Source organism: Crinia signifera, chromosome 5 (assembly GCF_055691185.1).
Source record: "Crinia signifera chromosome 5, ASM5569118v1, whole genome shotgun sequence".
NCBI lineage: Eukaryota > Metazoa > Chordata > Amphibia > Anura > Myobatrachidae > Crinia > Crinia signifera.
Genome location: NC_139221.1, coordinates 37,472,840 through 37,486,410, shown reverse-complemented (window position 1 = coordinate 37,486,410; position 13,571 = coordinate 37,472,840). Strand labels below are relative to the sequence as shown.

Sequence of the window (13,571 nt, the reverse complement as noted above, 5' to 3'; positions counted from 1 at the left end):
GCCGGTAAACCCGGAACGGACTTTGGATACGTTTTTTAATGCCTATGTATGATCCGCAAATCCCTATATTGATTTTTATGTCTACCATGGTTTTTACAATTGATCTAATGTTTTATCTACAACATATTGAATTTTAAGTGTGATATTTGTATTTATATCTGTTTTGTTTAATCATGATGTAATCCGGGTTTTTGCACTCTCTCGAAACCGGGGCAGGATTGTTCCCACCCCCGTATTTGGGATTTGGGTATAAAAACCCTACATGTAGCTATCAGTAGCACACCCTGAGGAAGGATTTAACTTTGAAACACGTTGGTGTGTGAGGAGGGAGGCACGGACAGCTTCAAGATCAGACCCTTGCCATCGGTCCCACCATTCTCTATCTCAATCCGGATGAGTGAGATTCATTAGGTGGTTATATCTGGAGCTTTCGGTCCCTCTCTTTATTTTTAAAATTACCTTTTTATCCGTATTGGAATTTTATCTGCAATAAATTTTGGACATTTTGGATCCATGCTGCCTTGGTCTGGAGACTCATTATGCTGACTGGGACGCACTAAAAGAAACCCTTATATGAACATAGGGCATTGCCACCAGGTCAGTACTATCTGAAACAGAGTGTATGTGTCACAGAAAAATTGCAGCTTTTAAAGAAACCGTGATGTGCATATAGGGAATTGCAATAAGGTCAGTTGTAATCCCCCCGTGTCTGGATAGGAGTGTATATGATCACCTTGAAATTTAATCCGTAAAGATACCTTTGCCTGCATATAGGGACCAACACCAAGGTCAGTGTGGTCCCTTTGGGGTACGGACCCAAGGACACTACTTATCCAACTTATATTGGATCCAACCAGCGCTGGAGAGCTACCCTTTTCCTTATATCTATGTTTAAATGTTAAGGAGTTGGTGCTCCTGGATAGCAATCCAGCTGCGGTTGTAGCGCTGTTCTATTGACAATTCATTTTTGTATATATTTTGTGAGTCCGTCTGCAAGTCAGAAACTAGCGAGCTTCTGTCAGTTGGCGGCAGGAAGGAGGCAGGACAAATATAAGTCTGTCACATAAGAAGAACAAGGGTTCAGGGTAACTCTGGTGAACTCTGGATGCTGGTACACTAGTACAGGTGAAATGAAGATAAGGAGATGGTTCAAGGAATCTTGAGTGATGAGGCTTGGCTGAGGGTTACTGATGAAGAGGAGAATGGCAAAGACGAGCCCGGAATAATTCACCAGGAGGACTGGACTGGACAACAGGAGGTGCTAGCACAGAGGACACCAGTGCTGACAGTGACAGGAGCAAAGGAGCAGGTAGTTGTGGATGAGAGATAGCAAATGATGCACAGGTGCTAATAGCTGGTAGCTGTAAGTGCACAAGAGCTGGTAACTGGTAGTGCACAGATGCTGGCAGCCGGAGGTGCACAGGTGGCAGCTGGAGAGACACAAGTGCCGATAGCAGATGATACCCGGGTGCTGGTAGCAGGTAGCGCACAGGCGCTGGTGGCAGGTGGTGCACAGGTGCTGTAAGCAGGTCGTGCACAGGTGCTGGAAGCTGGTGGTGCACTGGTGCTGGAAGCTGGTGGTGCACAGGTGCTGGAAGCAGGTGGTGCACAGGTGCTGGAAGCAGGTGGTTTTAAATGCAGAGTCCCTGGGACTAGTAGCCGGATACTGAAAGTATCTTGGAGGGTCTCAGGAACAAAACTGCAGGAGCTCAGGACGCAAGGTATTCCCCAGGGAACAGCAGGCGAAGCACTGGCGCTGGTCTGCCCACAACTGACTGTCTTTATCCCCCTGGGCGTCCCCTGATTGGTGGACTGCCTGGAAGACTAAAAGCCATTGGATGGCTCCCACAAGATGGCAGCGCCTAGCGGGGGACAGGAAGCCACTCCTGTCCGCTGCCCAGGAACATTCACTGGAGAAAACCCAGCAGGAGGAGGGGGACACGGCCTGGAGGATGGAGCAGCAGCGCTCACCCGGCCGGTACCAGGACGGATGGGGAGCAGATCCACCAGCCGTGACACATGATTGTTGATGTTATATTATGGTGGTATATATATTTGTTAGATGTTAGTTAAACAGTTGGTATTGTTATACAGTTGGTATTGTAAGTTGGTAAATAATAAGTCAATAGTTCTGAGTTGTTACATACAGTACATCTGTGAGGTGGTGAGGTGATGTACTGTCAGGCATAGCATTGTTCTAAGCCATCTCCACACAGCTCTCTTGGGCTGTGTGACCGTGTTGCTGGCTATCTCAGTGTCGACCTTCTTAAACTTCCTGCCCAGCTTGTTTGGACCCCAGTCTTCATATTGGTTTTGGTGTTTTTGTTCATGGAAGCGTCATTGGTGGCTTCATCCAGAATTGAGGTCCCAGGATTGAACAGGTGGTGGTATCCCAAAGGTTCACACCTTTAAAAAATGTGTCAGGAGACGACAAAACACGTTAGCACACACTCCAATTGTTGGACTTTGGGACTTACTTCTTTCAACCCGTCTTGGACAGCTCCCCCCCAACCATCCTTCTCCCCAATCTTCCAATATATGCTATATCTGGAGCAAAACTATTTGGGGTACCCCCACCTGCTCAATCCTGGGACCCCAATTCTTGGGAGAGCCTCACTCCAGACTTTGGAACCACAATACAGGCTGCAACCCAATAAGGTTTATGGACACTCATCATTTCCAGCACATTCCAACCTTGGATGTTTAATTTGGGGCTCAACACCACTGTTAAAGGAGCACCATAGAAACAAGCGGGACTGCATTTAAGTATACCAATCTCTTTTCCAAAGTCTTTCAATTAGTCAACTTAATGAAGTCTATTTCAATTATTAGATTTTTTATGTTACTAATATTTTATATGAATCAATATATTTTTTATTAATAAAATACATATTATACACAATAAATATTTGTTTGTATTAATGTAATACCCAATTGATCAATTTTTTTGAGCTCAACCTTTCCAGGGCCCCTACACCCGCCACCCCACTGCTGCGATGGTGGCGGGTGGGTGCCAGGCAGCGGGGTTCCTGCGTTGTTCTCATTCGCCGTCGGTCTCATTCGCCGCAGGGACCCCGCTGCTGGCTTCACATCCGCCGCAGGGACCCAGCGCTGCACAGACAACGCTGCCCCGATCCCGCAATGCTAGGTACCATTTGGGGGTGGTGTGTGTGGAGTGGAACATGCCTACGACTGGGCCGGGGGGGGGGGGGTTGGGGTGCGTCTGGACCTTGTGTTGTCCAGGGCCCCCACAAACCTAAATCTGGCCGAATCTGTAATCAGTGAGGCGGACAGCGTTGTAGCAGAGCTGGTGGTGGGCGGCCAAAAGGCTAGAAGGCGTCGGTAGTTTGTGGGCTTTCAAATGACTGGGTGGCCGCCCGAATGTGATGCCTTTGATTGGCTGAGACTGCCTAGTCTTTTCAAATGATTTTTTAAAATTCTGATGCCTGCCGCCAGCTCAACTGACTACCACTGCCCACCAGCCCTCCTGCCCGCCAGCCCTCCTGCCTTCCGCCACCAGCTCTGCTACACCGCCGCCCACCAGTCCTCTTCCAACACCCCATGTGTAATCACAGGTGGCATGCGACATCCTGTGCTGGAAAAGGCACTTCAAATGTGATCGGATGTGATGGAAGATCGCATTGTGATGTCGCATCGCATCCGAACCCCACAAGTGTATGGGCACCATTAGATGTTCATTATTGTTCAAGTGCGTTTGTTGTGACACAATCGTGTTTAATGATACTAGATGACTGCTTTCAGCTTTCAGTTGCCATTTGAAATGTAGGTTGATCCACAAAGTGACTCAAACTCACTCAAATATTTTGATTATCTTTTATTTGATGGCCCTCAGTTGGATCGTGCGTTGTATAAAAAGTAGAGATTTCCGCCAAAGTAGCGAATTTCTCATCAAAAGTGGATATGCCACAAGCAGAAGTTTATTTTTATTTTTTTACATATATTTGCAAATAAAACCAAGTATCAACAGACAGCTGTATAACTAGACTTTCCTATTCTTCAACTGTAGAAATCAGCACATTTTATCACTGCTGGCATTGCCATGTTTTTGGCAAGCCGTTGTTTTCATAAGTGGGATTGAGAAAGAACATGCTACAAAAATAAAATAAAAAATCTGAAAACACTTGAATAAATAGATTTATTATTTAGCCCAATGTCCTATCACTGACTGGAAGTAAAATACAGAATGACAAGGTAAAGACCAGAAATGAGATATTGACTCACACGGGGCCAGATGCACTAAGCTTCAAAAGTGATAAAATGGAAAGTGATAAACAGCCAACCAATCAGCTCCTGCCTGACATTTTTCAAACACAGTATGTAACATGACAGGTAGGAGCTGATTGGATGGTTGTTTATCCTTCCATTTTATCACTTTTGAGGCTTAGTGCATCTGGCCCATTGTATTAGCGAATGACGCAGAAATCCTTTATATGCTTGATATTGGTGGCAAATATAGAGACACACTGGGGCCGTATGCAATTTGGCCCCATATTCTGTCACCGGGGTCTGCACATGCGGCAAGTGTGCAAACCACATGTGCAAATGCCTTTGGCGAGTATCACACTCGATGAGGTGTTTGTTCTGTCAGGGGAAAAAAGGGGACGGGCAGGGGGCTGGAGCAGGGGAACGGCCAGCATTTTATGGGTGCCCCACCCCCCCTACCAAAACGCGTTCAGAATCGGGTTAGCTAGTCGCGTGAGCATCTCTGTGAAAGCCGGCGTACCGTTCCCGCGTGAGCGTCTCGAGCGTCTCTGTCAAAGTCCCTTGACTACGCGGCCCTTGACTACGCGGCCGCTTAGCGTAGCCAGCATCCCTCAGCATCCCATCAGATGTAGCGTAGCGTAGTCAGTCAGCTCGTAGATTGAGCGGTACGCAGTTAGCATAGTCAGTCAGCTGGTAGATTGAGCGGTAGCGTAGTCAGTCAGCTGTTGGAGAGTTTTGGAGATGCTGTTATACACGTATATTGGAGTATTGGACTTATGGCTGCTGAGAAGCTGAGCTTATTTAATCTGCCACAGACTGAGGAGGATGCTGTGGCATTTCTGCAGAGGCAGAAATTCCTGCCTGATACACAGACCTGCCCCAATGGACACCCTATGAGGCTGAGTGTCAGGGAGCGGATGTGGCGCTGCCATATCCATAGCTGCCACAGAAAGGTCAGTGTCAGGGCTGCCCAGTGGTTTAGAGGGTGCCATTTGACATTTGTCACCCTCATCAGATTTGTCTTCTGCTGGGCAGAAGAGCTGACAAGCATCCGATTCTGCGAGCGACACCTGGGCATCTCGCAGAACATGACTGTCCAATATAACTGCCTGATGCGGGAGGCCTGCACCACCGACCTTCTGTCGCAGCCTCACCGCCGTATTGGAGGCCCAGGCACCATTGTTGAAGTGGATGAGAGCCTCTTCACCAAGCGAAAGAGCCAGTTTGGGCGTGTTCTGCCACAGCAGTGGATCTTCGGGGGCATCTCTAGGGAGACCGGAGAGTGCTTCTTAACGGCAGTTGAGAGGCGTGATGCCAGCACCCTCATGGTCGCCATCGAGTGGCACATGCTCCCGGGGACCAAAATTTACTCAGACAGCTGGAGAGCCTACAACAACGAGCAGTTGGAGCAGGCTTGGTAACACCACGCTAGGGTGAACCACCGGTACCTCGTCGTGGATCCAGACACATCCAGACATCCAGTTCACACCCAGAACACTGAACGGTTGTGGGGTGCCCCACAACCGCTATGCATACATTTATATATACATAGCGGCCCTTACAAACTTTTGCTATGGTGCCTACAGATATCTAGTGTCACCACTGTTAACAGGTGCACTTTAATTAAGATATGGTGGTTATAGCACAAAACACTAATGGTGAAAAGTAAGTAATCAAACTGGTATTGCAGTGTAAATGATTGCAGCTTTAAAAAAACTGGAGATTTCTTACCAAATCTCTCACTTTCTGAATCTCTCATCCTAATACATTTCCCCAAAACTGTTAAAAGCTATAATGGCCTCTTTTGTTAAGTTATTTTGACTAAATTGGCTTCTACATCTTGATTATTGGTGATCTCTCCCTTTAAGGCTGATTTGACGTATGACAATCAGATTGGTCACATATGTCTGCTGCATGTGCTTAGAATAAAACAATAGCGATGTCCCAGGATCTATAATTGACATACCATTATAAATGAAATGTCAACTGTCACATTAAGCCATTCACAATCTCTGTTTGTGCCTATATGTATAAAAACAAACATATGATCACGTTAAATTACATTTAAAATTGGGAAATACTTCTAAGATGCTGCCAGTTGTTTTGCATTTTCAATTGATGTAGACAATACATGACACAACACCATTTATTTAGAATTATGACCTAACATGGACAGAACCACCGACGGAGGGTTACGCAACTTTTCATGTCCTAGAAGACATGTAATCAGACTACAAAGAAAGTGGCGAACACATAATAAAATTCCTGACATTAGGGCCGAATATGTTCCTTCTACAGAATGTAAAGAGCTCGGTTGCTTTTGCGATGAAATATATGTACAAGATGTGTTTTATGGATCCCATCCAACTTTAAGAAGTGTCTGTATGAGTCATTGCTGAAAGCTTCAGAACAACTCAAGACCCCTACTGAGATAGTTCTAAAGAGCGCTCTTATTAATCAAGAACATCATGTCTTTGTCTTATCTTACTAATCGAGAGATTATGCCGCTAAATTGCATAATTGCTAAATGTTTGCCTGGACCATCTTGAGTGGAAATACTACAGATGGTTCCCAAAGAGAGTCCTTATTTTATTAAATTATATTTTTTGATTCCTTATTTTGCTACCCTCTGTTTTTATTTCTTGGAAATCCATCCCGGCTTTTTCCGAGGCTGTTCGTGCCTAATGACTCCTTTTGGAAAATTTGGCAGTAGAAATTTGTTACATAAAAATACATCAGCTGGACGGAGCCAAACATAGGTTGGAAAGCAAGATGTGGGGGAGGCCATCAATAAGTATTCTAAATCCTTTCTGATACCGTACTAGAAATAGGATACTCATGATAGTCAATATATTACCAACAAATACAAAATCCTGAATTTATCAAGCTTTTCGCAAAGGAAGTTTTTGTTTTTTTTTGCAACAGAATAATTCTGCAGATGCTAATTTATTCATTGTGGTTTATTTATCATGTTAATATTTTTCTTTTTCTAAATCCGTTGTCATTAAATTAAGCTGCCAGGTATAGCTTATGAGTCTAGCGCTGTCAGTACCGAGCCGCCACACACAGACTGGGGAAGCATCCACTATGAAACTTTCTGGAATAGGCTACAGAGCCATAAAGTAATATCAAAATACTGTTCTCACAGCCGGCGGTATAGGATAGCGGTCTGTTTGTTTATCAAAGGAGTTGCAAGTACAGGAGTGTGTGATGGGTTTTGCCACCCAGGGCAGAAGGGTTACGGTATAGCGGATTGACTGTGTCTAGATCGGCCATGTTTTGGTCAACCAAACTTTGTTGAACCCATCTAGTTAGACGCCTAATGCTTGCTTCGCTCGCCATGCTTCGAAAAGAAAAGTCAGTCTGAACTCAGTCATGTGACGTCAGCCACCCGCCCCAAAGCCAGGGGAATGCCCAGAGCTTATGGCTGCCCCTTAAAAGGGATTGAACCCTAGACACTTAATTTGTAGGGCTCATTTAGACTCATCTTTGTAGTAGCGTCACATAGGGGGTTGACAACATCCAAGCTGGGGAAACCAAAATGACAGACGCTGGCACTGCATGATGATGTCACAATACAGCACCCGGATCCCAGTCACTGAGTGGAGTCGACAATGCCATAAGTACTTGGGGCAGCTCAGCTTCCCTAGGGAGTGCAGGATATGCTATCAGAGTGATGTATATATGGGGTGTTATGCAGTGTCGGACTGGGGCATTAAGGGTTCATCTGGGAAATGCGATGGTATGAGCCCATGCTTAGAGGTTTGGATAACCATCAGTATATGGGAACCTTGATAATTTTATATAGATGTTACTGCTATTACATAACCATCTCCCCTTCCCATAGCCTAATCCTATCCTTACCCCCTCTCACTAATGCCTAAACCTAATCTCCATAGGCATTTCTATAATGGGTACAACCCTGGGTCCAGGAGGGCCAACACCACACATACTGCACCCACATATTATACTTACTCCTTCAGTGCTCCGCGATGGAAACTCAACCACCGGAGAGACAAATAACTTGAAAAATGGCCACTGCGATAATTTCAGAGTGATTTGCGCATGCAATATTTCTCTGGGAAAAAAGGCGCGGACGCCATGTTTCTGAAGACCTGCGCATGCACAGTAGACTCTGGCATAATTACCATTAGAGAGGAGAAGGCCCACAGCAGGTCCTTTCCTCTCTTAAAATGCCCTAGCTTACACCCCCCCCCCCTTGACCTAGATGCAAGCTAGCCATACTTACCGATCGGGATACTAGCTGTGAGTATTCCGGTGTCGGCATCCTGATCTACTCAGAGTCTTCTGAGGGTAGTCAGTGGTGCCATATTCACAAAATATATTAATAATAATTTTTTTGAAAAGGGTTGGTAGAAAATGGGCAGTAAAATTGCACCCCCTTACTCCTCCCTATTTTGCAAAGCATCGCTAATTCTAGGCAACCCTATATTTTGCATAGGCATGTCATGATACCAAGTGGTAGCTGTAGACCTTAAGGCAGGGGTGGGGAACCTTTTTTGTGTCAAGGGCCGTTTGTATGGGGAAAAAATCCTTCGGGGGCCATATGTAAAAATTTATCTTACAAATTGTCCTGCTGCAGCCGTCCCATGCTCCGGTGGCTGCTGCCGAATAGGACTGACAGTCTCCGGCTGCTGTTGATTAAGAGCAATCTCGTTAGAACTACCGACCTCTCGTGAGAATTCTCCTGTACTTGACTCCAGCAGAGCCGCCGGATGGGTGGGCGGGCCACTCAGACTGGCTACAGGGGCCGCATACGGCCCCCGGGCCTGTGGTTCCCCACCCCTGCCTTAAGGGGTATATTTACTAATGTGTGAGTCCATAGAAAGCAATCAGATTCTAGCTCTTAGCCTCTAGAAGGTGCTAGAGTAATCTCAATTCTAAAAACTCACTCTTTAGTAAATCTTCCCCTAATACTCTATGTGCTGTCTGCATCTAGGTGTACTGGAATGCAGCCGTGCTGTTTTACATCCCGGACTCATCATACAATATATAAGTTGCACATTGTTTTACATTGTCATCATAAATATCTTCTCGCTATAGACGTCGTGGATTATTTATCATAATCCATCTTAAATACAGATTTATTACATACAGCATACACTGTACTAGCAGAACATGATTTATAGAGAACGATGCATGCAGTGCCAATACAAACGAATTCCTTTTGTTAAGCATCGGTTGAGGTTGAAACATGACCCACCACTTGTATGACTTGGAAGACATAGATCATAGGCCAAGAGTCTACGAACAACTGTAATCACATTTACATAAATATTAAATTGACTTTTTAAATGTCAAACAAACAAAGTAATTTCCCGGAGTGGATCATTATTATTATTGACAGAGACGAATGGTACGTACGCTGCATTTTCCCATAAAGCAATACATAAAAGTTTGCTTACTTTCTCTAGAGCCTACCAACTGCCTCTGGAATTCTCTTTAAACAAGCGAGTCTGGCTTTTGCCTGGGTTGATGACATCATAGGTAAGTTCCAAATGCTAAAGTATAAACATAAAAAGTGTTTCATGTTCAGAAATGGGCTTTTTTTGAGTTCTGACACACTTCATCAAGTTCGGAACATTGTGTTATAAGTATCCACTTTAAATGATATTCTCCAATGGGCTTATAATTTTTGCTTGTATCTTTTTGGATAAATCTGGTATATACAATATGTTGACACCATTACTAACAGTTAACTAGCCATAAAATAATTTAGGCTAATCACTGCTCGATCAAGTTTGAAGTGATCGTCAGTAACATGTCGATCTGGGAAAAAATGTAGGGACGGGACGGCTGCAATGTAAGCAAATGTTGCCCGTGTTGTTATGTTTGTACTATATTATGACATACAGTACATTGCACCGGTACTTGCATTTTCTGGGTTTTGCATCTAAGTATGTAGTTAAGTATTCTGCGCATTTAATACAACTGACAAACATTCCTGGAACTGCAGAAGTTTTGCCCTAACAATCTTTTTTTTTTCATAGCTTGACTCTATTACCCTCAAAAACTACTAGCAGGTAAGCAAATTCAAACATTAAGTTTTGTAGCATCAGCACAGCAATCTCCTCGTCAATGAAAAGATTAAACTTAATTGTCAATTACAGAAATAATTGATATGGTATATAAATTAACTAGTTTTAATACTTAATAATATTTACCCATACTTGTCTACTCTCCAACAATTTTGGGGAAAACACCTAATTTTTTGGGTAGTCTGTGTCTTCCGCATCTACTGCATCTCAGTAGTGAATCTATACACAACAAAAGAAGAATAAGCAGATCATCTTAAAATTAATTTTTATTATTGGTCGGGCAAAAGCACAAGGAGATGCCTATGATGCTGCAGATAGATTCCGTTCTCTTCTTCTTCTGTCATTATTAATATTATTTTCAAGTACCCCCAACTGGTCTGCAGTGTACCCCCAGGGGTACGAGTACCCCAGGTTGGGAACCACTGGACTAGAGGAATGGCCAAGCGCTTGGAAACAGTTTAATGCCAAAAAATTAGGCACTTGGGTCTCAAAAATCCCAAGGCTAAATATAGTATTAATAGCACTATTTTGGAAACTACTGAGGAGGAAAGGAATCTAGGAGTCACTATTTCAGGTGATTTCACCCCTTAAGTATTGGGTTGTCTTGGGGCAGAATAAACCTACCATAGCGGGTTTGACATGCCCCAGGAAAACACACCACACAATGCACCACCAGCAGCAGCAGCGGCCCGAGGCCGTTAACGGAGGGGAGTGATAGGTGGCGGGGAGTGCCCGGCATATAGTGGCGGGGGGTTGCTGCTAGAAGGTCGTGCGCCAGTGTTGCACCACTGGAGGCACCACTGGCATGCACCTACATATGGCGGCATGCCCGGAAATTTTACGGGATAGCCCACTTCGGCAGTGCAGCTGAGCCCAGTAAATTTCCGGGCATGCCACCAAAGAGGTTAAAGGCAGGTAAGCAATGTAACAAAGCAATGAGGAAGGCAAGTCAGATGTTTGGTTGCAAATTGAGAGGAATTAGCAGAAGAAAGAAAGAAAGAAAGAAAGAAAGAAAGAAAGAAAGAAAGAAAGAAAGAAAGAAAGAAAGAGTAATAATACCACTGTATAAATCATTGGTATGGCCTCATCTAGAATACTGTGTTCAGTTCTGGAGGTCATATCTCCTAAAGGATATAAATACATTAGACGATACATAGATGGGCAATTAAAATGGTGCATGGCCTACATCACTTATCACTATAATTTACCCAAAATAACTAAAAAAATCTCAATATGTATAGTTTGGTTTAGAGAAGAGAAAGGGTGGACATGATAGTAACTTTAAAATATATCAAGGGTTATAACAAGGTACAGGAGGGAAACATTCTTCAAATGAAGGGAAGTACTAGAACATGAGGACATGCGCTGAAACTGGAGGGGGGTAAGTTCAGGGGAAATCTGAGGAAATATTTCTTCACAAGTGGAATAGCCTCCCATCAGAGGTTATGGAGGCTAAGACAGTAGAACAATTTAAAAATGCATGGGATTTCAAGCTTGTGAGCAGGGCCCTCCTATTTCTATATATATCATATTCCAATTGTACATTTTCAAATTTATAAATAAATAAATAATAGACATACTGTAAGGATATCTTTACAAAGAAATAAGGATGAAATAGGGTTTAATGGTAACAATATGGTTTAAAAAGGGCAGCCTTGATGGACCCAATGGTTCGTATCTGCCATCAAATTATGTTTCTATGTTTCTAAGTATTCCTACAAGAGGCACTCTCTGACTAACCTGTAAGAACTTATAAGTTAGTCCGAGAGTGCCCCTTCTAGGAATACATCTCGGCGGCCATGGGTGCACCTCCCCTCTATGAACAGAAACAGTGTAAGCATAGTAACATAGGGGAAGCACAACAGTCTGTGCAGATTGCACTTTCTCTTTCTTCCTAGTGAAGCAGGAGGATGAGGCAATAAAATAAGGATTCTTGGTGCCAAATGGAGGGAATGAGGCTAAATGATGTACAGGTGGAGCCATCCTCATCTAGCCATCTCTGGATATCCATGGTGAGCAATGGTTATCCAAGACCTATTGTTCTCAGCTGCAATACAATACATAGAACAATAGACCAGATGATTAGCAGAGTAATCCTATTACTCACTTAATCCTATTAAAGGGACAGATGAGGATGGCTCTCTATGTAAATTTGCATAGTTTACCACCACCACCACCACCACAGCCACTCCTCCACACTCATTACTCCAATGAGAAAACAGATTAACAGACGAGCTGCCCCTCTTCCCTCTATCACTGCTCCCCTTTCCCTGGTCACTCCATTCTACCATCTGTATATTGATCCCTTTGTCTTTTTTCATGTTTCTTTCCCTTTAAACTCTCCCCCTCTCAATGATGCCTTTAAAGTTCATGGGCTGGCCTGTGTATTTAATTAAGAAGAAGCTGTGATGCCAGACATAGAACATAATTCTCTTTGGGGGTCCCCATTATTTTCAGAGATCTGAGAACTTGGGAAAGGTCCATGGAAAGTCATTAGTGGTCTGAGGTTCCCTGAAAGATTGATCGTTGCAAATAATGAAGATCCTGAACACAAAGCCACTCTGGTCATGGCTCATGCCTGAATATAGTAAAGATGCAAAATGCGTCAGCAGGCTCCAGGGCTAGTCTAGGATCCTACCGCCTGACAATTTATGTGCGATAATAAATAGCATTTAAAACTAGAATGAAAATGCTTGTGAGGTTGTGTTTGACATGTGTTTTGCTACTAGCATTTTCTCTAGTGTATTAGGGCTTTGAAGGTCACTGTTGGCTTCCTCTAAGCATTGAATTGTATTGAACACTGTGAATAAAACAAGATGTGTTGGGTAAAATGCAACACAATACATGAGAACACTAGTTGAACAATGAGCAGGAGTAGTGCCAGTAGTCTGTTTTCAGACCCATCGTCATGTGCAGTGCTAGCCGTAATATACAAACTGTAGCGTCAGATTTAATTAATCACATCGCGCATTTATCTGCCAGGTCAGGGCTGGCAACAGAAATCTCGGGCCCGGTACACTGATATATCTTGGGGGCCCACTACCCGCCCCCTTGAGCAGAACATTTTTAGTACACTGCATATTAACCGTGTTTTTTTTATTGTTACAAAAGAAACATAGATAATATTCAATACCAGAGGGGGGTCCAGGCAAATACCCTTAAAGGAATCCAGGCACGTGCCTTTATAAACCATTGCTAGGCACTGCACTGCCGCAGCCATGCTTATAGCCCAGGACCCCTCAGAACCTTGGGGCACCTCACAAGCTTGGGGCCCGGTACAGGTGTCCT

The 13,571-nt window shown here is 44.0% G+C and overlaps 1 long non-coding RNA gene across 1 annotated transcript; it reads left to right on the top strand.

The window, feature by feature from the left end:
* Positions 1-9,812: 9,812 nt before the first annotated feature.
* On the top strand, positions 9,813-12,768 carry LOC146079425 (uncharacterized). Its single transcript, XR_014474522.1, has 3 exons — positions 9,813-9,907; positions 10,236-10,268; positions 12,741-12,768. It is a non-coding gene; the product is annotated as an uncharacterized LOC146079425 (long non-coding RNA).
* The last annotated feature ends 803 nt before the right edge of the window (positions 12,769-13,571 follow it).